Below are 13,387 nucleotides of genomic sequence, written 5' to 3' on the forward strand. Positions count from 1 at the left end.
TTTTGCACACATCAAATACCCCCACACTTGAATCTTTTCTTGTCCTCAAGCAAAACTCTTTATAATATGGCTTTACACTCCCAAATGGAATGGGTAGAAGAGAAGGTTTTTGGGCTTGTCATAGAGTGTCGGGATTTCCAAGATTGTTAATTAGGTTTTATTTTTATTTATTTACAGTCCTATTCGTCATAATTTATTTAAAACGTTACATAAGATAAATGACTTATTAGGGCACAGCATGCCTTTTTAAAATTCCATTTATATACAAGTTCACATACCTCACGGGGGATCACTCAACACTCGGCCGAAGATGTATTTTAGTGAATCACTCGAGAGCGGCATGGAACTTACTCCTACCATAAGCTTGCCAAGCAATCAATCCTCCTGCTTTTTAACTATACACCTTTGTAAATATCAAGAGGACTTTTTGGGTGAAGGGTTAGGCTTGGGTTTAAGATAGGTGGTTGGGTTAGTGGTTAGTAGAAGGGCGAAAGGCGTAAAAAGCGTTGGTTTTCGTAAGACCTTTTATTTTTTTGTAACTTTTTATTTTGATGAAGTCATTCTTCAAACAAAGTTATTTTTGATAAACTTGTTTGTTTATTTCTTTTGGCTTCATCCTCATCATATATATATATATATATATATATATATATATATTGATAACGAAGTCATAAGAAAAAACGAGCTTTGTTACTAAAAAAAGGGTTTAAAAATAAAAAGGGTTTGGTAGGTAGAAGGGTGTTTGTTTTAGGTTAAGAAATGAAAAGGTTTAGGCTCAAAGGGGTTAACTAGGGGGATTTTGGGTAGGTGGTAACAAAAAAAGAAAAATAATGGTGTAGAAATAAAAAGGGTTAGTCCTAATGCCTCCATCATTTACTTACTCGGGTTTAGGTTGGTAAGGACCGGGAATGTATTGTCGTGGCAAGTTCTAGAGTCGTAAGAACCAAGCGGCTATTCACACAAGAAACGAAAAATGAGCATTTAGTTTAAAGATATGCATTTGTATGCTCAATAAAGGCTCAAAAACTCACTTTTTGTGGGAATGGGTTTTTATGTGATCAAGTATATATAATCAAATTTTAACTAAGCTTGTCATGCCGTTTCATAATTTTCTTACGTTGGTTCTTTTTATCATGACGCTATCGGTTGTAAATTCGTAAAAATATAACCTTTTTAGAACTTGAAATTCCCAAGTTAAACCTAGACAAGTAAAAAAATGAAAATTTTTGAAAAAATTTAGGGTGATTAGCGGTTCCAATAGAGTTTTGTGTAAGGCTTGTAATTAGGACTTGCAAGATTCTAAGGTTATAGCATCCCCCCACACTTAAATTACACATTGTCCTCAATGTGTCCCAAAAATAAGTTTTTATGTTGATTGAATGTGTAAAAAGGTGTGAAAAGCAAAAATTTATGTTACTGGGCGTCTGGACACGGCCCTGTGGTGTCCGGGCACGGCCCTGTGTTCAGATTGCCAGTAACAGAAATTAGTAAAAAGAAACAGAAGCCTGGGCACGGGGGCGTGTTCAGTGAGCACACCTCGTGTCCAGTTACCTGAACTGGGCATTTTCTGCAGATGGTTGGGCACGGGGCGTGTTGGGTGAGCACACCTCGTGCTGAACTTGCTGTAATGAAGAAAAATTTGTCGGGTGGCCCTGTTTTTGTGCATGGGGTGCTGGTTCAAGTTTCCCTTGGTATCCTTCACCATCCCGAGTGTGTTTTATTCCTGAAAATTAAAACTAAACTAGAAAACATAAAAGTTAATCTAAACTAAACTAAGGATAGTTCCGCGGAATGCCTCCGTGGTGCGCCACGTTTATAAGGGTCCCTGGCTAGACCCAAAGCCTGGTCATATGTCACTCAAGTGGGATGTTTTGCATCCCATGCTACACCGTTGGAGAGCATCATCCAAACTCAAGTCAATGACCTTCATGTAGTTGACCGGGTCGTCGTCTTCTACTCTTTTTCCAACTCCAAACTTCATTTCCTCGTCCCCAATCTTCAATGTTAGTGTTCTATCATTCATGTCCACCACTGCTTGGTCCGTAGCTAGGAATGGCCTCCCTAGGATGAGCGGTACTTCGGCATCTTCCTCCATATCTAGTATGACAAAGTCGGCCGGAAAGACAAATTCACCGACTTTGACCAATAGATTTTCAGCGACACCTTGTGGATATTTGACGGATCTATCGGCGAGTTGTATGCTTATTTTTGTAGGGCTTGTTTTCCCTAAGCCGAGTCGATTGAACATTGATGAGGGCATGAGGTTGATGTTTGCCCCGAGATCGGCTAGTGCATTACGAATGGGGGATTCCCCAATCGAGCAAGGAATTGTGAAGCTTCCGGGGTCAAGCTTCTTTTGCGGGAGTTTGTTGAGTAGTAAGGCGGAGCATTCTTCGCCTAAATTAACTAATTGCAATGATTCAATTTTCCTTTTATGAGTGAGGAAGTCCCTCATAAATTTTGAATATTTAGGCATTTGAGTTAGGACTTCGATAAATGGAATATTAACATGCAATTGTTTTAGTAAATTTTCGAACTTTGCAAATTGCTCATCGGTCTTTTGACGAATTAACCGACCGGGGTATGGAACCGGAGGAGTCTTAGTAGGCTCTTGAATTGGTGGAGAAGCCTTCTCTTGTTAGGGCGTGGGTGGAGTTGTGGTTTGGCTAGATAGGCTTCTTTCAGTTGGCGGTAATGGAGCTTCTTCGGGACCCACGGTGCGGTTTCTCAATGTTATGAGATGTACTTGCGCTTTGGGTTGGTTTCGGTATTACTTGGTAACGCGCCTTGTGGTCTCTCGGAGAAATTCTGAGCTATTTGATTTAATTTCTTTTCAATGTTTTGTATACTAGCTTGTTGATTTCTAAAATTCGATTCCAATTGTTGAAATCGATCCGAGTTTTTCTTTTCGGTGTCGGAGATGAGGCGAGATACAGTATCTTCAAGCCTTTCTCGTCCACCTTGTTGTTGAGAGAAATTTTGTGACTCGATTCTTGGTTGTTGAAAGTTTGCTCGTTGGTTTAGATTTTGTTGGTTACTACCATTGCCGGGTTCTCTCCAACCAAGGTTAGGGTGGTTACGCCATCCTTGGTTGTAGGTACCCGTTTGAGGACCCGACGGCCTAGGTCTATTATCAATGTAGTTTACCGACTCTGTTTGATCATCTATCTTTCATACAACTCCAATTTTCATGTGGCCCACCACACCCTTCACAAGCCATGACCGAGGCTGTTTTTGCCATTTCTAGCTTTTTGATTTTCGAAGAAAGGGCCTCGATTTGGGCTTGTAAAGAAGTGTTTTCATCAACCTTATTGGCGCCCGGGGCAATAGATTTATTGCCTCGGGGAGTGTGCCACTGAAAATTGGTTTGAGTAATTTCCTCATTTTGATTATATATATCATTTGGGCGACGATTACCTAAAAGTCCCCTGGAGCTAGAGTCAAGTGTTTGTCTTGTGTGAGGCAACAACCCATTGTAGAAAGTGGATACTTGTTTCCACATCGCAAGATCGTGATGAGGACACTTTCTTAGTAGCTCCTTGAACCTTTCCCAAGTTTCATATAAGGACTCCCCATCCTCTTGTGAATATGTATTAATTTCAGTCATTACTTTAGCCGTTTTAGCAGGAGGGAAATACTTATATAGAAACTTTTGGGCTAGTTCATCCCAGGTGTTTACCAAACCAACTGGGAGGGCATTAAGCCAAGCCTTAGCTCGGTCTTTTTTGTGAAAATGGAAACATTCGAAGGCGGATGGCATCGTTTGATGCTCCATTGATCCGAAAGGTATCACATATTTCTAAGAAATTAGTAATATGTAGATGAGGATCCTCGTCCGCAAGCCCAGGGAAGGTTGCGAAGTTTTGAAGCATTTGTATCAAATGTGGTCGAAACTCGAAGTTGTTGGCTTCGAGATTCGGTGCATCGATAGCGGCGCCGAGATTACCTACGGTGGGTCGTAGGTAATCCATGAGGGTACGTTGGTCCGCCATTGGAAGTGGGTCCCCTGAAACTTTCTCTTGGTTTTTAGCTTTAAGTATTTTTCTTAGAAAGCGTTCGGGTTCGTCTAAGGGTTCTTTTACGTTTCTACTAGAACTGGAGCTCATACACTACGTGGAGAGTTCAGATGTGGCGCCTGGGTTCCAAGTCCTGCAATAAAAACAAAAAGAACGTTGGTCAGAAGCTTCACCACGGCCCCGTGTTCAGATGAACACGGCCCGTGGTCGGAGATACAATGATTGTTTTCCGGATCCCTATTACTGGGGAGTTCGCCACGGCCCCGTGTTGCACCGACACGGCCCCGTGCTCAACTCTCTATAACTCAGAAAATAAAAACTGCCAGTAACAATGCTGGGCACGGCCCGTGTCCGACCAAGCACGGCCCGTGCTGAGCTCTGCAGAAACTGAAAAATTAAGAAAATTCTAAAAAAATAGAAAAATTAGAAAAAAACGATTCGGTCGTTGATTCCTAACTTTCTTAATATCCTTGTGTCTCCGGCAACGACGCCAAAAACTTGATGCATGTGAAGTGTTATAGATTTTTAATGTATATTTTAAGCCCTTTAACACTTTTTAGCCAAGTTTTAAATTTATAAAACACGATATTTACTAACACTAAACACACATATGGGCAAGTGCACCCGTCGTGAGCGTAGTATAGTGTTGGTAAGATACCGAGGTCGTCCAAGGACACAAGAGCTTTTAATACCGGTTTATCCTCAACGTCTAATCAAATAAAAAGTTAGAAAAAGGTTTTTTTTTTAAACTAGAAAATAAAACTAACTAAAATGCTAAAAAATAAAATAAAAGTAAAAACAGATAGACAAGATGAATCACTTGGATCCGACTCATGTATAGTGTAACCTTTGATTATTTCCGCACTTTTGCACTTTTTAAGAGATCATCTTAGTTATTGTAGTAGGCCCCTCTTTTGAAGGTGACGTTACCCTCAACCCAGTAGTTTGAGTCAGCAAGGATACAATCCTAAAGGGTCGGATTATTGAAAGATAATTAATTAAGTTATTAATACATAATGTAGTAGGCCCCTCTTTTGAAGGTGACGTTACCCTCGGCTAAGTAGTCTGAGTCAGCAGGGATAAAGTCCTAAGTAGCCGGGTTAAAGTTTTAATAGCAGCTTACATATGAGGGGATCAAAGAGTTTGGACCCCCGCCATCCACCCGGTGGGTATTGAAGGAGGTCCTACTAAATTTGACCCAGGTCCTTGCGGGATCTATACAGTGAACAAGGTAAGACTCTTACCAAACCATTCCCTTAACCCCCGACCACGTAGCCAACATATCTCCATATAGACCGTGGAGATATGAATGGTGAAAATCTTTTATTTTATATAGACAGTAAAATAATGCCAAGACACCACGGACAAATGATAAGGAAGAATCACCTTCAACATAAGAAACTAGTTATTAAAGTCATTAATACATAACCAAATAAAAAGTGCGAAAAGATTAAAAATAAAAAGTATTACCCTAGACACTTGTCTTCACCAAGTGATGTAAGAGACTTAGGCAAACATGTCCTTTGATTGTCAAGAACTCTTACGATCAATCTTGGATCCCGAGACGACTCACACACTCTATGATGGATGATGGATGATGGTGGTGGATGATGGTGTTGTGATGGTGGTGGTGGTGGGTGGGCGAAGTGTGAGAGAGGTGGTGTGCCAAGGGATGGTTTGCAAATGAGCCAAGCACCCCTATTTATAGCTTGAACAGCAGCTCGGACACGGCCCCGTGTCCATTGGACACTGCCCCGTGTCCATCCTCCTTCTCTTTCTTCATTAACTGCAGTTTGTCTGCATTAGTTGACCACGCCCCCGTGTCCGCTGGGCACGACCCCGTGTGCAGAAGCGTATGTGTCCTATCGAGATTCCTCCAGATTTTGCGAATCTTAGAGTTGACCACGGCCCCGTGTCCGCTGGACATGCCCCGTGGTGGGTGATAGAAGATTCTACAACTTTGTCTTTTCTGCAGACACTTGGGCACGCCCCCGTGCTCATTAATCACGGGGTGTGTTCAGCCTTCTGTTCACTTGTTTTTGCTTGGAAAGATGTCGTCGGGGGGTTGGGCATGCCACGTTTGTTCCTTTTCTTGTATTTATGCTAGATTTAGCTGCCTTTTTGCTTCTTTTGTTCATTTGAGCTCATTTAATCCTGAAAATACAAAAGGAAGACAAAAACACACTTTTTCCAACATTAGTACTAAAAAAGGGTTAGTTTTATGCCACATTTGATGAATTTATATGTTGCATTTTGCACACATCAGTTATCCAATGAAGGAGAAGCAAGAAAAAAAGAAGAAAATTTGCATAAACAAGCTCCAAACTTACTATTTTGAACTTGGATGAATCTCCCTAAACTTGCAAAATATGAAGATTAGAGTGTTTGAGAGAGTGATTTGAGTGTGGAAAGTGTTTAGGAGGTGTACAATAGTTGTATTTATAAGTGTGGATTCAGGGTTTGGTCATAACAGAAGTGGTTGGGAGTTAGGAGAAGAGGGAAAGTCAAAAAACAAGCAAATTTCACGAATTCAGCACCAGATTGATGCCTTGCGGACCACATGGTTGTTGTACATGGTTCGCAAGGACCCTAAAAATGCAAAAATTCCACTTTAGTCCTTGTTGTTTAGTTGGGTTTCTATTTAGGGTCATAAACGTATGGTTAAACATGTTTTGAATATTTTAAAGTGTAATTAAACATGTGTAATATATGAATATGTTTGAATGTAATTCTGAGAAAATATAATCTTGATGTATTGTTGGGTTTTAAATAAAACGCGTATTTTGTGATTGTTTGCGTACTATGCATGTATGATTAAATAAGTATGATATAAAAATGTGATTCCCATTATGATCAAGTCTCAAATAATAAGATTGAAATGAAAATACGAATTATAAATAATTGAAAAAGAATTGAAAAATACGGAATGTTATAACGGAGTATTAAACTTGATTGCTTAAATTGAGAAAAAAGGAGCAACAACTATAAGGAATTAATACGTGTCTTACAGAGCTGTGTCTCGATTGGTTTCTGAACCCGATTGTAAAACCAAAAGCAGTGGTGCGCTTGAGTGTTTAGTGACAATCACAAATGTTCGATAGAGTGTTGATTTAAAGGCTGCAATGGCGATCAAAATAGACCCAAAAGACAATGGTATTGGGTTGTCAAATGGGACATCAACATCAGGTGATTTGAGTGTGATTTTGAGACTAAAATCGGTAGTCTTTGGTGGGTTCGTGGTGGCGAAAGGTGTATTGGGTCAGCCGGTGTCACATGGAGTATTGCTGAGAAAACGGTAGTGAAAGGTGACCAGTTTAGTTCGGTTTAATGGTGATGAACTTCACCGAGTTAGCAACTTTCAATCCAAGGATGATCAGACCCGTTACTTCCCGCAAAAGATAAGAACAGAGTAATCGGTATAGGTTGTTCTTATTAACAGAAGATATCTAAATGGACTTGCAAGTAGGCAGATGGAAGAAGATTCGTCAAAGTAAGAGGTTGTGAATCTTGTCATGTCTAGCAAGTGAATGAAAATGGAAGAAGCGGCAAACTTATTTTTTTTCCTTTGGTCGATGGTTAAAAATGGTGTAGTTGTTGTGACCCTGGAAAATGGATATTGAGATTGGTCAAATGACGAAAGTTGTCAATAACGATGCGGATATGAAGCAGGTCCAAATCAGAATTAACGGGTGAATGAAGGATAATTCTGATTTGGTGGATTATTCATAAAGTTTAAATGGGTTGAAGAAAATTCAAGTAGATTTGAGATAAATATGTTTATTTGTTTGGCTTGTTATATTATTACAATAGAGTTTGAATTATGTTAGGATAAGTATGAGTCTAGTATAAATAGATGGTTAGAGCTATGGTAAATGATGTGCTTTCAATGATTAATAAAAAAAGTCGAACGAGTTTGTTCGAGTCGTTTTTATGTGTTTGATCAATAGCCTGATTTTCTAATAGAGATGAGTGTGTGCATTAGGGATGACAAAAATACCCAAGCCTGACGGGTATACCCGAAACCCGAAGCATTTGGGACGGGTATACCGATACCCGATAGGTATTGGGCCGGGTAGGGAATTGGAAATAAAATATTTCACGGATATTGGACAGGTATGGGATTAGATGATACTTGGCCTGATTATCCAAAAGTATATACTCATTTACCGGAAACATATGCCCAAAACTATTATTTAGTAATGTTTTATTATAGTAGCTTTATTATTTGAAAAATAAACTTTTCTTTTGGAATACATATCTTTATGACATTACTTATATTTATGTGTTGTGAAATACAAAACTATTTTTTGAGATTAAATTGGGTGGGGTTCGGCTAAAAAGTCCAAATTTTTTTAAAAAGTGTAGAAAGTTATAAAACACTGTAATTTCAGCCATAAAAGAAATCGAAACCTCATAAAAAAACAGAGTGAAGATTACTAAAACAACATATTCAAACCCTAACAGTTCAAAAAAAAAAAACATCAAATACACCATCTTAGAACTATAAATATAAAACAAAACATAATCATTATAAAACACAATAATGTTAGTTATTCAACAATCAGAACCTTATCATCCAAAACACAAAACAAAACCCACATATATGGTGGTTTAGTAATCTTCATTATATTATTTATGAATTTTAGGTGTGTTTTATGACTTTTTTTACAATTTTTTTGGATATTTGGACTACCAACTCCTAGCCCAAATTATATACACACACATTTTTAAATATATAAAATATTATTACAGAGAATATGTATGTTAATTATCATAATTTAATAACATAAAATTATAAAAGAAAGTAGAAAATATATATACGTGAAAAGCCCAACGGGATGGTATACCTGATATCCGACATGTAAATAACCGATATATACCTGACGGGTAATGAATCAGGTATGAGACAAGGTTTTACAGCCGGATATGGTTTCATTAGCCATATTCGTTCTATACCTAGTACATTACCATCCCTAGTGTCCATATCCCCAGGTTTTATATTTTTCATACGGAGAAAGGCGGCAATAGGAGAAGTATATCAGTATTTACAAGCTTAACTCCTTATTTGTTTCAATTGATTTTTAACCATTTTAATAGTGATTTTATAATTATCATAAATTGGTAGGTTATATTTTACTTTTTTGGACCTCCCATGACGTGAAATGTTAATAGTTTTGATAGTTTAGTCATGGATGATGCCCGAATTCTCAGATATGTCCCTGACATATTAGTATAACGAATAACACGTCATCCGCTTACTTGTTTCAACACAAAGAAAAAAATATCAAATCGTAAGTTTTGATAGCTTGTCCAATGAAAAGAACATTTTAAAATTTACATCACGTAATAATAATTAATGTCAAATTTGATTTTGTTAAAACTTTTAAAGATCCAATGTTAAGCTCTATTATTTTGGTATGGCTATCATCTAAATGTAACATTACGACAATTCGACGCAAGAAAGCAATAATCAAAAGAAATAAAGCCTCGTTCATGTCAAATACTTATTTTATTTCTCTACTTATTTTGTCAAACATTAGCTGGGTTTTCTTTTATCATTATATTTGATTTTCTTTTACTACAAATAACAGTACATATTTCAAAATCTTAAATTTAAACTCTTGTTTATCGATCGGCCGGTCAAATTAGAAACCGGCTACATAATCGGCCAACTGGGCCAGGTTAATTTAGCTGGATTTTATTTTTTATTTTTCAATCTAATTTAGTGATTCATTACAATTTAAAGATTTATATAATAGTTTCATATTAAAAATCCCGAAACGACTTCATACAACGAGATTAGACGTTAAAATGACGGAAACGGATCTACTTTACACAAATGCAAGTGCGGAATTCATGCAATCGTGTGTGAATATGACAAGAATTAGTAAATAAATGTTCAGCTTCAATTTCGACAACAGTTTGACTCTAAAACTCTCCTTTACAAAAGCTCCAATCCAAAATTCATTATCTCAACGCACCACTACCACCTATTTATAGGCAAACGGATCACCCTCCTAGCGCATATTTTGTTTTAAAACGGTGTAAGTGACCAATTGATCGATCTAATTTTAAAAAATTGGTATAAACACACACCACTATGTATAATAGTATTTTTGAATTTATTAGAAGTGTTTAATTCTTTTTATCTTCTTTGGGTGTCTCCAATATTTAAAAGAGTAGGTGATATTAAAACAATTTTAATAAATGCACCTCCATTTTTACTGTTTATACCCCCATTTCCAAAAATATCACTTTTATAAATTTTTAAATTCCACCCTTTTTACCTTTTATATATTATTGTTTTGTTCAATTGTTTACGGTTTTTTTTTGTTCATTCCCTGTTTGTTTTTTATTAAATCTTGATTGTTTTGTTCAAGTTTCTTTCTCTTTTCACCCGGATGATTTTGTTTTGTATTATTTGTTGACTGTTTTGTTAAAAAAAAAAATACACTCTTGAGATTTTGATACTTTTTAACAATTTGATTTGACGTGTAAGATTTTTTATATTACATGTATACTGTAAATTAATGATATAAAAATATGACGTGTTTAACAACTAAATTTCAAAAAGAAACATTCGCCCAAAAGTTTGTGAATTTTTTTAAAAAGAAATTATGAAGTTTAACTAAACTAAAATGGCTATTCACGTGAAAAAAGCATGTGTAAATTCTGTTGTGATGGACTGATCAATCGTTTCAAGCCATCTACAATTCTACATCATCAAGATTATCATTATTATATGAGAAAAAAATAGATGAAGTTTTAAGTGTTTAATCAAAACAAATTACAGTTGAAGTTCAACCAAAAACAAAACAAACTATGTTAATGCACGTTTTGAATTTTTTTGGGGATCAATAATTCACAGAGATTCAATCTGTATAAAATTTTAGATAAGTTTTATCAATCTGATTTAATTATCTTTTTTGAAAGGTATGCAATTAAAAAAAATACAAATTAAAAGGTTTGATTATACTTATTTAAAAACTTTAAGAGGAGGGGAGTGCGATCAGTAAAAATTAAGAAGATGGGAGTGCATTTAGCAACACCGTCATCCTTTGTTTTTTCAAGATAAATAATATTTTGCATCTTTTTTTATTACATGATTGGTCAAGATTACTTGCACTTTCACAATCACATTATTAAGCCTTTTGTTTAGATTCAACATAATTACCTATAATAAATTATCAATCACTAAAGTGAGATGGCTATATTTTATTAAAATTAAAGAGTGGTAAGTGGTAAAATGGGTGGGCTAAATTATTTAACTACCCGGAACGAAGAGCTTTAGATCAACACATCATACTTATTCGGATCTAAAGGGTTAGCTTAGAGCAGACTCATCGACTATATATATTTATTTATGGCAGTTAATTGCAATGCCGAGCAGAGGCAGTGAAGAAGATCACAACGATACGTACTCTTCAAGAATGCCGATTGAGACTCCGACACTACCTAGCCAACAATCTTTTTGAGTCGATTTGCATGCACCTTATAAATCACTTTACTGATAATGTGTTGGATCAGTTCTGTTTAAATGTAATGGAAAACATGAATAACATACCTATTACAGCAGACAGGCCGGTAGAGAATCAAGTCAGAGATGCAGCCATAGAGTTCGACATGATTGTCAGGATGATCTGGTTCCTCCTTAGGGTGTAAAGTTATGATGGTGATGAAACCGAAAGTAGGGTTGATTTCGGTTATGGGGAGAGAGACGAAATATTGATGTTATGAGGGTTTGTGATTGTGTAATGTGTGTAACCCTTTAACTCTCTAATAAGCCCCTTATTTATACACCTAAGAGGAAACCTAATTAGTTAATAAGGGTAATATGGTCCATCAACAATTACCAACTAATTATTAATAGGTTATTAATATATTTTGATCTAATATAATATAAATGATTATATAGGCTACAAGATTAAATATTACATTTATATATTTAATCTCACATTCTCCCACTTAGCCAAGTAATCATTTATCATGAGTATTAGGTAAGCCTGGCCAGGAGTTAACACTCATTTTAGCTTTAAACCAAGAACTATAGCAGAGAAATACAGCCGTTGAATCATCATTCGACTCAGGACCCCCATTAATCATACTATAGCCTCAATTTAAAACCTAATAGTTACGATCAAAATATGTATAAGCCCTTTAGCGTCTGATTTGTATTTATATTTGTCTATATGTCATTACACCGGCAGAACATATGTTAGAGACATACAAAATCAAACTGAGGAAATTTTATTAATTAAAACATAAGCTAGTACAATATGCCATTAAATGAGGTCTTTAGTAAGTCCCATATTCGATACATATTCTTCGAAAACTTTAGGTGGGAGACCTTTAGTCATCGGATCCGCTAGCATATCTTTAGTACTAATATACTCAATACAAAGATTATTTTCCTCAACTCGTTCACGTACGAACAAGTATTTTGTATCGAGATATAAACCAGCTCCAGTCGAACTGTTACTGTTCGAGAAACTAACGGCAACTGAGTTATCACAGTAAAGCTTCAATTGTCTAGAAATGGAATTAACAATTTTGAGTCCAGTGATCAGATTTCTAAGCAACATTCCATGACAGGTTGCGTTGTAAACAGCAATGTATTCTGCCATCATCGTGGAAGTTGTAGTTAACTGTTGTTTATGACTCTTCCATGAGATAGGTCCGCCTGCTAACATAAAGATGTAGCCCGAAGTGGATTTCTTGTCATCTTTGCATTTGGCAAAGTCAGAATCAGAATAACCTACCACTTCTAAATGATCACTTCTTCTATAAGTCAGTTTATAGTCTTTCGTCCCTTGCAGATATCTGAGGACCTTCTTAGCTGCTTTCCAGTGATCTAGACCAGGATTAGTCTGATAACGGCCTAGCATTCCAGCAATATAAGCGATATCTGGGCGAGTACAGACTTGAGCATACATCAGGCTCCCGACTACTGACGCGTAAGGTATCTGGCTCATTTGCTCCTTTTCAACCTCTGTTGTCGGACACTGGAATGAACCGAAAACATCTCCCTTAACTACTGGAGCGACGGAGGGTTTGCACTGTTGCATGTTGTAACGTGTAAGGACACGATCTATGTAAGTCTTTTGAGACAATCCTAAGATCCCTTTGTGTTTATCTCGGTGAATTTCGATGCCAATGACGTAAGAAGCATCTCCGAGATCCTTCATGTCGAAGTTATGCGAGAGTAACCGCTTCGACTCATGCAACATGTCTAAACTATTACTTGCCAATAGAATATCATCTACGTAAAGGACAAGTATAGTAAAGTTACTCCCACTCATCTTGAGGTAGGTGCATTGATCCACTTGATTCTTCATAAAACCTTGCCTCTTCATGACTTCATCAAACTTGAG

At 36.7% G+C, this 13,387-nt stretch overlaps 1 non-coding gene across 1 annotated transcript; it reads left to right on the forward strand.

Moving 5' to 3' along the window:
* The first annotated feature begins 3,506 nt into the window (after positions 1–3,506).
* Positions 3,507–3,613, forward strand: LOC118488527. Its single transcript, XR_004885071.1, has one exon. It is a non-coding gene; the product is annotated as a small nucleolar RNA R71 (small nucleolar RNA).
* Positions 3,614–13,387: the final 9,774 nt, after the last annotated feature.

This window comes from Helianthus annuus, chromosome 16, assembly GCF_002127325.2.
Source record: "Helianthus annuus cultivar XRQ/B chromosome 16, HanXRQr2.0-SUNRISE, whole genome shotgun sequence".
Lineage (NCBI taxonomy): Eukaryota > Viridiplantae > Streptophyta > Magnoliopsida > Asterales > Asteraceae > Helianthus > Helianthus annuus.